General features: G+C 45.8%; 1 pseudogene; it reads right to left on the reverse strand.

Annotated features, from left to right (window-relative positions):
• Nucleotides 1-11,882: 11,882 nt before the first annotated feature.
• LOC145512270 (E3 ubiquitin-protein ligase RNF113A-like) lies at nucleotides 11,883-12,913 on the reverse strand (annotated as a pseudogene).
• Between the last annotated feature and the right edge of the window lie 459 nt (nucleotides 12,914-13,372).

Below are 13,372 nucleotides of genomic sequence, written 5' to 3' on the forward strand. Positions count from 1 at the left end.
GGTTCCTTGAATGAGTGAACGGATTTGAGGATGACAAACTTGTTACAGGACGTTGTTTGCTTCTCTTTGGGTTTTTTAAAAATTACTTTACCATAATTTTTCTGCATAGGTTATCATTGCTTATTACATTGTAATTATAACCCACTTGGGGCAGAAGGGAAATCTGATTCCTCTCTGTGCACATGTTCCACAAATAGGAAGCCCCTGAAAAATATGTTTGGAAGGAAAGAGGACAGGAGGGAGAGGCAGAACTTCTTGATGGCATCTAAGCCTCCATGCATCCCCATGGTCCCAGTGTGTCATCGTCTGGGTCATTGTTGGCCCCAGGCTCTGCTTTAGAGGATATTTTGGTGCTGCTTACTAGATGAGCTTGTTGCATTCCTAGTTTCTAGGTGCTGGAGTTGAACAGTGGACAAAAGATTTCAAGGTTTGCTCTCAGTTTCCTCATCTGTAAAATGGCGACAACAATAATAACGGTACCTGTCAGATAGGGAAATGGTAAAATGATTAAATAAATTAATGTGTATAAGGTGCTTAAGACAGTGCTTGGCAGGTAGTAAGTTTTAATAAATGCTGATTATTTCTGTCTTAGTCTGTTTGGACTGCTATAGCACAATACCATAACCTGGAGGTCTTATAAACTACAGAATTTATTTCTCACTGTTCACGAGGCTGGAGTTGGAGATCAGGGTCCCAGCATGGTCTGGTTCCGGTGAGGACCCTCTTCCAAGTTGCCCCTCTGCCATCAGGAGGGGTCTGCAGCCCTTTGTCCTCAGGTCCATTATCACTAGACACATTTGTGAGCCTGATAAACAGCCTTCCTTCCCAGGGAGGACTACCAGGCTCCCAGGAGTCCGCAAACACTGCCCGCCACCCACCATGTCCCTGGGGAAGTCTTGACCAGCTGTGTGGACATTACTGCATCATTTCCCAAAGCAGCAAATCTTCCCGGGCTGCAGGAGGCCCGGGAAGACGGGAAGATGGAATCACAGCCCCTCCAGCTCGTCAGCTTTGCATTGTGAATTCCGGTGATAATGTATCTTCTTTTCTCCCCTGATTGCTTCTGAAATCTCCTGCCTCTTTATCAAATCTGAGTGCTTCGCTGCACTTGGCTCTTTAGCTCTGTCTGTGCACCTCTTCTCTAGAAGAGGGAAACAGAGACGTGCTCCTGGGGGATTTCTGTCCAGTGTTGAGGACAGGAAGGCCAGTTTCAATGAGGCTGTCCCCGTGTCACCAGGGGAGCAAGCAGATGGGTGGGCTTTCAGGGCATGGGGCGTCAGGGCCTCAGAAAGCACCTGACACCCCTGTCTAGGCTGGACTGAGGCTAATCTCCCAGAAAGAAGAGTCCCCTCCTCACACTCCACTCTCCCAACAAAACCCGATCCGGTCAGCTGAGGCATATTCATTCATTCACTCCACAGGCATAGCGCCAGGTGACAAGGACAAAGAAGCATGGTTCCAATGCAATGAAGTAAATGCCAGCACAGGGCCTCCTGAACTGCTGTGGTGGCCAAAGCAGAGGGGAATCAAAGTTAGGGTTAGAGAGAGATGTCCCCTGACCTTGATCTTGGAGGAGGCATGTGAAACGGGTGGAGAGTGTATTTGTACACAGAAGTCTGGGCATGTGCAAAAGCAGAGAGGTGTGACTGTTTAATCTTAGGGTGACTGGATGGCAGGTCAGGAGCTTAGGCAGAGAGGGAGTGCTGCAGCGCAGATGGGACCAGAGGCGGAGCTATGAGGAGATACTCAAAGATGTAAAGCGAGGGCCTGGCAGGGTCATGTTAGAAAGACCACTGTCCACAGTGAATGAAATGAAGGGGAGAAGAAATGCTGGTGGAGCAGCTGGTGGAAGAGGACTTGGACTAAGGCAGAGGCGAGGGATGCACTGGGGAATGGGAGAGAGGTGGATACAGGGATGAGGGGTGAGCTTGAAGTCTTCCCACGCCATACCATTCAAGCTGAGGCACAAAACCTATTCAAACCAGCCCTCATAAAAGGAACATTGATGGTCAGGATGGAATGGCAACCCCAACCCCAGTTCAGGATGGGTCAAGTCAGGAGTGAGGCTGCCCTTTCCTTCTTTTTTAAAAAAAGTTTTTTTGTTGTTGTTTTTTTATTTGGTTGTGCAGCAAGGCATGAAAGCTCTTAGTTCCCTGACCAGGGATCAAACCTGCAGTGGAAGTAGAGAGTCCTAACCACTGGACTACCAAGGAAATCCTTGCCGTTTCCTTCTTGAGGATCTGTGCGGTCTCTTGACATGTCTCTCTTACTACGAGGTATCAGGACCTCTGTGTCTCTTCAGATTCTCAAGACAGAGCACCTGAGTGGCCCAGCTCACGTCCTTCCTGCCAGGTATGGATTGGCTGCCTTGAGCTCAGGGTCCACGTCTGATCCCATCAGCCATGGCTGGGGTGGGGGAGGATCACAGGGTTAGGAGCTGTGACGTGTTCCCCAGAGGGGTGCGGGCAGGGCAGGCAGTGAGTGAGCCTTGGACCATGACGGCCTTTACTTGCGTCTCTATTCGATACCATGCATTCAGATCCTACCAAAGCCTTTTCACTCTCTCATGGTCCCAGGCTGTTTCATCTGTGTGTGTCATTTCCAGCTAGCCTGAAAGCTCCCCGAGACTGGATCCTTTCTCCATCACCTTCACATTTCCCACAGAGGCCTTGGAAAAGAGTTTAGTAAGCAGCAATACATAAAGACTTTTTGCCCCATCTTAGGTTGCATTAAAGAAAAAATGTCATTTTTTTTTAAACATTAAAAAAAATTGGGGGGAGCTGCACTCCACAGCATGTGGAACCTTAGTTCCCAGACCAGGGATGGAACCCACACCTCCTGCATTGGAAGGCAGTCTTAACCACTGGACCACCAGGGAAGTCCCTCTAGTGTTATTTTTAATTGCTTTACTATTTACTTAAGATTGGCAATAGGATAGTTGTCTCTTTGTCAGGGCCTCACCCTGTGAACAGTAAGGAGCAAGATAACCTGACCCCAAAATCCTTCCCTCTTCTCCTCTGCAAGCTGACCCCTGATTTTGTGCTGGGCAACCCAGGTGATAACTAATGACCAGATTAATTAGTCCCGAGAATGCTGATGCAGCCACATGCCTCTTCTCCCCAGTGATGGTGAGAATCTGCTGAGGGTTCTGGGACAGTTTTCTTTTTCCTGATAAAAGGAGCAGGAGAGGCTGGTGCCTCGTCTCTCTCGTGCTTCCTGTCTTGGTTGAGATTCCTGGACATCCCAAGTGATCGTAGGACCAGGAGGCAGAAGCCAGTACACAGGGTGAATGGAAGACAAAGGTAGAAAGGCCCGGGAACTCCAGGCTGTGTGGAGCCTCTGCCCACACCAGGGCTTGCCTTCTTGTTCTAGAACAGGAAGTTTCTTTTCTCTGCTCTGTCCCCTGCTCCCAGAACAGTGCCAGGCACGAAGTCACCTCTCAGTAGTTCTCTGTGGATTGAGGGAATGTCTTTATTGTTTAGATCACTGTTAAGAGTTGTGTTGAAAGTGAAAGTGAAAGTCTCTCAGTCGTGTCCGACTCTTTGAGACCCCATAGACTATACAGTCTATAAAATTCTCCAGGCCAGAATACTGGAGTGGATAGCTGTTTCCTTCTCCACGGGATCTTCCCAACCCAGGGATGGAACCCAGGTCTCCCGCATTGCAGGTGGATTCTTTACCAGCTGAGCTACAATGGAAGCCCAAGAATACTGGAGTGGGTAGCCTACCCCTTCTCCAGCGGATCTTCCCAACCCAGGAATCAAACTAGGGTCTCCTGCGTTGCAGGCAGATTCTTTACCAACTGAGCTATCAGGGGAGTTGTGTTGCTTACAACTAAACATATTCCTAATTGATTCAGTATCTGTAAAAATCTGTGTATGCTAAGATTGTAAGTGGAGTAGGCTGGGTGGACCCACAAGCTCAGATGGCATCCTAAAATTTGAAAAAAGATGCCCCTGGCCCTCACCCTTCTTCAGCATGGAGTGGGGATCACTTGCCCTTCTATCCCCTTCAGTTTGCACTTATACCCCTTCTTGTTCCTCAAGGGAAGGGCAAAGTTGCTCATTATTTTTTACAAGTCAGTATTTTTTTGGCACCACCCATCAGCTTCTGGCCTGGCCCTGACTCCCAGAGCTAAGGAGACAAATAGGATCCAGCCCTTCCTAGGTAGGAGACGTCAAAGCCCCACCAAACACTATGGGGTGGGGAGCAGAGAGAGGGAGACTTTTATGTTATTTCCTGCCCCCTGGCTCCAGCCTTGCATTATCCCTGATGTGAGTCATTAACCTGCTAATTACCAGCCAGTTACCTCTGCTCCTCAGTACACAAAGGGCCTGACAACCTCAATTCCCCACTCCCACCCCCCAAGCTATCTTTGGTGGGGACCTAAAAGGTCCCTCTGCAAACAGGTTCTACTCATACTCTGGGACCCCCTCCAATGGGTGCTGAAGGGAACCTCCCCCAGGAGGCTCCACAATTACAAGCGCTTGTAAGTCAGCAGGGAAGTGAGCTGTATTATTTCTACCAAATGGGATGGAGAAAGTAAAGATCATGAGATGACCAGCTTTCTAAGGTCCCCACCGCAGACCTAAAACCTGATTTTGTAATAGCTCCATTATTTTTACATCCAGCTGAGACAGGCGGCAAGAGGGCAGGACACAACCTTTAAAAGAATGACATAGCCGTAGGACATGCCAAAAACTGGTTGGGACTAGCTAGGTCCAAGATGGTGAAATATGATTTTCAGTAGACCTTGAGCCTCATTATACACTCATTGTAATACATTAGCACCTAAGTGACCCACCCTCCAGTGCTGTGACAGTTCTGACATTGACCATAAAAGGTCAGAAAGTGGGCAGTGGTCCAATTCCTAGAAATCCCTGCTTCTTCCCTGAAATAGTTGGAATAATCCTTTCACCCATTAGCCTAAGAAATTACTCAGTCCATAAAAACTAACAACCCCATATTTCAGGGCCTCTTGACTTCTGAGATGGCCCACAATCTGTGGAGTATGTGTGTGTTAGTCACTCAGCTTGTTCCAACTCTTTCTGACCCTGTGGACTCTAGCCCACCAGATTCCTCTGTCCGTGGAATTCTCTAGGCAAGAATACTGCAGTGGGTTGCCACGCCCTCCTCCAGGGGATTTTCCTGACCTAGGGATCAAACCTATGTCTCTTACATCTCCTGCACTGGCCGTCAGGTTCTTGACCACTAGTGCCACCTTGGAAGCCCCATGAAAACACAGGATACTGGCCCCAGGTAGCTGAGGTGTGTATCAAAGGAATGATTTCAGTGAGCCCAGACTCTAGCATCTTCCCATATATAGAAAAGCATTAAATTCCTTGAGATATCTGGTTTTCTTTAATTAACAATAATCTTTTGACGATCCGACTACCTGCTCTTTGTTGCCAAACTCCTATATATCCTGGCTCCCCCCTCACCTCCTCGAAGAAGTTCTCTCAGAGTTAACTGAGATGCTGCCTCACCGCTTGACATCCTAAAAACTTCCTCCAATAAAACATGACTCTCAACTTTTAGGTTGTGCATATTTTTTAAGTTGACAGAAGGGTGGCAGGAGGGCAGGCCTAGGTTGAGACTCTCTCCTCCCATAGATTCTCAGGGCCTCTCTTTCTCCATGAACTCTCTCTATACTATCTCTGTAAGCAAGCAGATAGGCCTTTCCCCATATCCTCTGCTTTAGCTCCTTCTGAAATACCTAGATAACAGTATTTGATGCACATTTCCTGAGTTGTTTTATAGATGTGAACCTCCCCCCAAATGGAAGATGTTAACTAATTGAGAACCTAAGGCCTGATAATGCTAACCCCGTGACACAGCCCTGTTGCCCCACCATCAGCCAATCAGAGAATTGTGCATGAACTGGTCACACACCTTGTGACCCCCCTCCCTCACCTGGCCTTTTAAAAATGCTTTGCTGGAACCCCTCAAGGAGCCCCTTCAGGGGGTTTGGGGTTTTTTGGGTGTGAGCCACCCACAGCATGAACCACCTGTTTCCTAGCATGGCCCTGAAATAAACATTTCTCTGCTCCAAACTCCAATGTTTTCATCTGTTTGGCCTCACTGTGCATGGAGCATGTGAACTTGTGCTAACATCTCTACATCACAGAGACCAAATTTCTTACATATTGGCTCAAGGCCTCCCCAAAACACAAAGGCAGACTCTTCCAGAAATTCTTGAGGCTTAGGCCCAGTGTCACTTCCACCTTATTATTCAAAACAAGTCACAGACCAGCCCAGATCCAATGTGGAGGTACACTGTACAGGGTGTGGCCATGGGGAGGCCTGGTTCACTGACAGAATGCCCAATGGCATTTCATTGAGGTTTGTCTGGTTTTCTAAAGCACCAAGATTTCTATAAAAGACTCAGCTCTCTCCCCTTCAGACTGTTTCGTTTTTTTTTTTAAATCAAGTATAAGAAACACATCCACGCACACAGAGCTCTGGGAGCATTGCCACCCTAACCTGTAAAAATGATAAAAAATCTCTAAGAGGGTGAAGTTGTATGTTATGAAGGAGAGATTAAACACCATCATTTTTAGCTGCCTATTTATGAGATGTCTTAAACATCAGATGTTATTTCATCTGATCCGATCTTCATACCCATTTAGAGATGAAGAAACTGAGACTCAGAGGTGTTAGGTCATCTGCTCACAGTGGTGGAGCTAGGTCTCTCTAACCCCAAGACCCTTCCATCATACCAAGCAGAATCATTAGAGAATGGTGTAATGTTTCTAGTCTGCAGAAACAAGACCCTGAAAGGTGAAACTGGCCAGGGTCCCCCAGTCGGGATCCTGATCCCTGCCTTGGAAAAGAACAGATGCAAAGCAAGCATAGGGCCTGGCACATAATAGGTGTCCAGTAAACACAGGGCCTAGCATGTGATAGGTTTTCAGTAAACACAAGCGTCACCTCTCCACTCCAAGCCTGTTTCTTCCACAGCTCGCCATCGTGGGTTCCAGGCAGCACTCACGATGCTGAGCTGTTGACATAACTGCAGACGTAACTGATTCACTCTCTGATTAGACGGGAAGTTGGATGGCCAGGTCAGAAGGGCTCTGCCCACTCCACCTTACTGTTTTCCTCACTTGCATTTCACCCAACCATCTTGTGCTTTTTGAGAAGTCTGTTCCTGAAGAGCAGAGAAAAGTAACAGATTGGTGCATTGACTATGTGTGGCCAAGTGATTTATTTGTAATGTGACTAAACAAGATGCGCACCTGCCTGTGGAAACGCGATCACACTGAGTCATCGGGGATTTGGATGGCTGTTTAGGCAAGAAAAAGACAGGAGACAGGGACGAGAAGGAGAACAGAAGAGAGAGGAGGGGAGGGGAGGAGAGGAGAAGAGGTTGGGCCAGTTCCTAAAAGTTATGGTTTCGACAGCATCAGTGAAGCACCTCCAATTGGACCAGATGTCTGCGGTTAGCTTGACTGATGCCTAAAATTTCCTAATTAGACTTTCATTCCTCTGGTTTAATCAAACACAGTATGTCCCCCGCTAAAGTGTTAATGAAACAGAATCAGGGCATAAAACTACATCAGCTGTTTCTCAAGGAGAAAGCTCTTTTACAAAAGCAGGATTTTGTGTTTTTTTCCCCTAGGCAGGGATGGACATTAACCCAATGTTCAAAGGAGTCACCAGTGAGGGAACAAAAGGGCACAGAGGAAATTTGGGGATTCTAGTTGTTTTACAACGTTGTGTTATCTTCAGGTGTATGCAAGGTGATTCAGATACATACACACACACACACATATTATTTTCCCTATAGGTTATTACAAAACATTGAGTATAGCTCTCTGTGCTATATAATAGGTCCTTGTTGGGTAACTATTTTATATATAAAAGTGTGTATATATTAATCCCAAACTCCTAATTTATCCCTTCCCCTGCTTTCCCCTTTGGTAAGCATAAATTTTTTTCTGTTTGTGAATCTATTTCTGTTTTATAAATAAGTTCATTTGTATCCTTTTTTTAGATTCCACATATAAGTGATATCATGATATTTCATGGCTTTTCTTAATCATTGCAGCTGCCTGTACTGAGCCTTTGCTACTTAGGGCCGTGGGCACCATCCTATACACTTGTTATTCCGTTCAGTCTTCCCAGCAGATGTCCCTCTCTGCAGGTGAGGAAACGGTGGCTCAGCTTTGACTTGTCCATCTTCGCGCCCTAAGGGAAGCTCCGGGTACAGCAGTTTCTCATGGGACTCTCAGCACTGCCACAGTGTCCACTCTCAGGAGGCACTCAGTACATCATCTGTCCACAGAGTGAAGTGTGGTGGAGATGGAACGCGATGCAGGCACTCTAACACCAGCACCCATGCCGTTCGCCATTTGCTGTAACTTTCTCCCAGGTAAGCCACTCCCTCCTCCCTACTTCTGGCCAGAGTAGCATGAGAAATTCATGAACCATGCCTTGGGGAGGCTAATGTCCTCCCGCATTGCTCCCTCCTCCAGGTCCCTGGCTCAGCCCCGATAACTGGACAGCCAGACCCTTCCACTTTGCCAGGCTAGTTGTCTCTTTTCAGATGTTTGCTGTCCCCAGTTCGGCTGTCATGCCTTTAAGGGCAGGCACAGCATCTCTGCAGAGGCTCTTTCGGTGATGGACATGTACTTTAGAGTTGTAAGAGGACCTTTCTTGGCAGTGACTTTTTTTTATTATTATTTTTTAATTGAAGGATAATTGCTTTACAGAATTTTGTTATTTTCTGTCAAACCTCAACATGAATCAGCCATAGTTATGCATATATCCCCTCCCTTTTGAACTTCCCTCCCATCTCCCTCCCCATACCACCCCTCTAGGTTTATACAGAGCCCCTGTTTCAGTTTCCTGAGCCATACAGCAAATTCCCATTGGCTATTTCACATATGGTAATGTAAGTTTCCATGTTACTCTTTCCATACATCTCACCCTCTCCTCCCCTCTCCCCATGTCCACAAGTCTATTCTCTATGTCTGTTTCTCCATTGCTGCTCTGTAAATAAATTCTTCAGTGCCATTTTTATAGATTCCGTACATATGCATTAGAATACAATTTTTATCTTTCTCTTTCTGACTTACTTTACTCTGTATAATAGTTTCTAGGTTCATCCACTTCATTAGAACTGACTCAAATGTGTTCCTTTTTATGGCTGAGTAATATTCCATTGTGTATATGTACCACTACTTCTTTATCCATTCCTCTGTTGATGGACATCTAGGTTGCTTTCTTGTTCTAGCTATTGTAAATAGTGCTGATGAACAATGGGATACATGTGTTTTTTTCAATTTTGGTTTCCTCAGGGTATATGCCTAGGAGTGGGATTGCTGGGTTGTATGGTACTTTTATTTCTAGTTTTTTAAGGAATCTCCATACCGTCTTCCGAAGTGGCTGTATCACTTTACATTCCTACCAAGAGTGCAAGAGCATGTCCTTTTCTCCACACCTTCTCCAGCATTTATTGTTTGTAGACTTTTTGATGAGGGCCATTCTGACTGGTGTGAGGTGATATCTCATTGTAGTTTTGATTTGCATTTCTCTAATAATGAGCCATGTTGAGCATCTTTTCATGTGTTTGTTAGCCATCCATATGTCTTCTTTGGAGAAATGTTTGTTTAGGTCTTTTTCCCACTTTTTGATTGGGTTGTTTGTTTTTCTGGTATGGACTTGTATGAGCTGCTTGTATATTTTGGAAATTAATCCTTTGTCCGTTGTTTCATTTGGTATTATTGTCTCCCATTCCGAGGGTTGTCTTTTCACCTTGCTTATAGCTTCCTTTCCTCGACAGCAACATTTTATCTTTGTGTTTTCTATTAACCTGACTGTGGTAGGCTTTCTGATCAGCATCCCTCCTCTTATTCCCAGCACTTGGTTCAGCAGCAAAGGAGGGGGATGATGAAGTTGTAAGTGAAGTGGGAGTCCATCGGAGTGGTAAATTTTTAAAGATTGAGACTATTGTGTGTGGGCAAGGATGGGGGAATGGATATGCATATGCTGTGGGCGAAGCTTCTATAGAAGGCAAATCATCAGTAAACAACAGTCGCTTAAAACAGAAATTTTATTTTTCTTTCATACAAAAATCTAAGCTGGTAGGATGTCCTGAGAAGAAGGGTAGCTTGGCTCCTTGAGGTTATCTAGAGGCCCAGATTCTTTCTATACATCATCCCACCATCCCCAAAGGTACTGTCTTCATCACCTGGTGAAAGCTGGTTCCCACCACCACATCTGCTCTCCAAACAGCATTCTCAACAGGGAAAGAGGAAATAGGCCAACGACTACTTTTAAAAGCATGACTCAGAAATTTCACACAATATGTCTCATTGGCCAGAAGTTAGTTACCTGTCTCCCTTGTCTGCAGCAAGGGAGCCTGGGAAACACCTTCTCAAGCTGTGCCTAGATAAAACTCGGGAGATTCATTGCTAAAACGAATAATAGAGCAAATATTTGTTGGGCAGCTTCAGACACATAGAGGAATTATCAAAATTAAAAGTGAACATGTCACTTGATCCAGCAATTCTAGTTCAGAATATCTATTATAAGGATGAGTTCACACAAGTACCTAAAGATTATATAAAAGGGTAGTACTGATGGCTTTCAAACAACTTTGCAAACTGTTTGACACTCCTCCCTTCAAAATGGCTGGACTCAGTGACTGACTTCTAATGAACAGAATGAGGCAGAGAAGACAATGTGTGATTTATGAGGCTAGGTCTTAAGATGCATTGCTGCCTCTGTTCTCTCTTGAATAACTCACTCTGGGGGAAACCTGCCACCATGTTGTGAGGACCCTCAATCAGCCTCATGGAGAGGTCCACTTAGGGAGCTAGAAATTAGGGCTCTCCACCATCAGACAGCCAGCAACCCACTCCAGTATTCTTGCCTGAAGAATCCCATGGACAGAGGAGCCTGGCAGGCTACAGTCCATAGTGTCATAAAGAGTCGGACACAACATGCTAAGTACCTTAACATGGCATGGCACCATCAGACATCACCCACTTGCCAGCCCTGGAGGGAGTGAACCCCCCAGCACAGTCAAACCTCAGTGATTGTAGCCCCAGCCAACATTCTGACTGCAGCCCAATGAAAAACATGAAGCCAGAAGCCATCCAGCCAAGCAGCTCCCAAATTCCTGTCTGGCAAAAACTGTGAGCCATGTTAAATATTTATAGTTTTAAGTCACAAAATTTTGGGGTGATGTGTTAGGCAGCAATAATATTGCTTCCTTGTTTGTAGTAGCAAAAAATGTTAGAGATACCAGAAATAATGATGAAAGGTTAGGGAGGGTGCTGTCGCCTATGGGGGTGGGTTTGGGCACCCCATGTGCACCCCTTCTGGTACACTGTTGTGTATATGCATTGTGTACCCAAAGTGCCTTTCTGGACACATAGTACATTCACAGCTGTGTATATATATTGTATACACAAAGTGCCTTTGTGGACACATATGCACACTGTGTATATAGTTGCTGTCCCCTTGGGCTGATTCAATCAGCTGCTAGGTCACACGGCTCCTATTGTTAAATCAGTCCCTATAAACAGGTAACCCTCGCTGATTTGATCAACATGCTTGTGTCATGTGACACCTACGTATTAAACCAGCCCCTAAAACATGTTACTCCCATTGATTAAATCAGCCCCGTTAAATATCCTGACCCCTATTAAATCAATCATCCTTCTTAAATCTCCTGGCATCCATTTTACCAATCAAACCCCTTAGGTTTCCTGACCTCCATTAAATCCATCTGCCTTCTTAACTCTCCAGACACCCATTAAGTCATCCTGCCTTTTTAATTCTCCTGTACCCTATTAAGTCAATGGGTCATCTTTTTTTTTTTTGATTTCCAAAATAACAAAACATTTGAGATTTGAGACTAATGGGAAATTTTAAGTAATGGGAATTGGACTCTCATCAGGGTCTTCTGGGAAATCAGAAGCACCAGCCCCTTCTGAAGCTCAGTGTTTCTCCAGTTTAGTAATCAATTCTTTCTCTGGACACCATTGGTCTGCTGGTCACAGACATAGCAGCGAGGGGTGTTGTGAAAAAGCTGCAGCGCTCGCAGAAATAACGCCTGCACTTGGTGATAACTGGGTTTTGGAAGGTCCGGTGACAGAGGAAACACTTGAATGGTATTTCTTCCTGGTCACGTCCCACTTCGTAGTTTTCGTCCTCTTAGACGCCACAGGGATGCTCATCAAGCTCGTGTTCGATCTGCCACCCATGCTTGTGATCTGAACGGTCACGGAGGAATTTGCAACGGTTTGTGAAGCCGCAAAATCCAGTCTCCTTGTAGTCCTTACAAATGTCAGGCTGGTAATCCCAGCACATGGCGATGCGGGGGAGCTCGGTTGGGGCCCTTCCTCACCATTCCAGAGGAAGCAGTGCCCATAGACGTATCCTTGGGCTTCATGTATTTCTGACAATTACTGATTATTAGATCTAATGATTATTAGATCAAACCACCCGATAGATCATCTTCCTTGCCCCTCAGCTCCTCCTGGATCTTCTGGCTGCGCTCAAAGATGGTTTGTGCATCATGCTCCTTCTCTGTGTCTAGCTTGTGGACAGCAGTGGCCCCCATATCCTCTGGCCTTATGGGTTTCGCCGAGTGACTGGACTTCTAGACCACACCCAGACACTCGGGCTCGTTTTCCTCCTCCTTGCTACTCTGGTCACCATATGCCACCTCTGTCTACCACTGCCATAGGTCTTCTGTATCATGGGATTTTGGGGAGCTTGCTTCTTTTCTAGGAGAACAACAGTGTTCCCTTCGTCACTGCAGCTGTTCTCTCTGGACTCTTGGTTGCAGATGGGGCGCTTCCTGCAGCCTGCAGCCACTTTTTGCCCAGGCTTTTGAAAAGAAAGGTCTTTTTCACAACTGGCCTGTCCTCTTTCCTGGGGATATTTGCTCTGCCATTTTTAGAGTGTTGAGCTCTGAAATGGCTGTGGTCTGCTGGGTGGCGTGGGCCTGCTCATCACTACACTGTCAGAGTGCTCGACTGAATTCGTGCAAAATCTGTGGTGGCAGGTGTTCTTAGTCTCCTGACCAACCTTAAAAAAAAAGCCCCCTTAAATCTCATGATTGCCTTTGATTAGATCAATCCCCTTAAATCAGCCTGGGAAGGGGGCTGTCCTTCCTCAGGGGCGCTTGGGTGGAGTATAGTTGATGAATAATATCATGTTAGTTTCAGGTGTATGCAGAGTGATTCAGTAATACATATACATGTATCTATTCTTTTTCAAATTCTTTTCCCATTTAGGTTTTTACAGAATATTGAGCAGAGTTCCCTGTGCTATAGGGTAGGTCCTTGTAGGTTATCTATTTTGTGTTAGTGTTTGTTTTGGTTATCTGTTTTAAATATTGCGGTATGTGAAT

Source organism: Giraffa tippelskirchi, chromosome 7 (assembly GCF_054371585.1).
Source record: "Giraffa tippelskirchi isolate mGirTip1 chromosome 7, T2T-mGirTip1v1.2.pri, whole genome shotgun sequence".
In the NCBI taxonomy this organism is placed as follows: domain Eukaryota; kingdom Metazoa; phylum Chordata; class Mammalia; order Artiodactyla; family Giraffidae; genus Giraffa; species Giraffa tippelskirchi.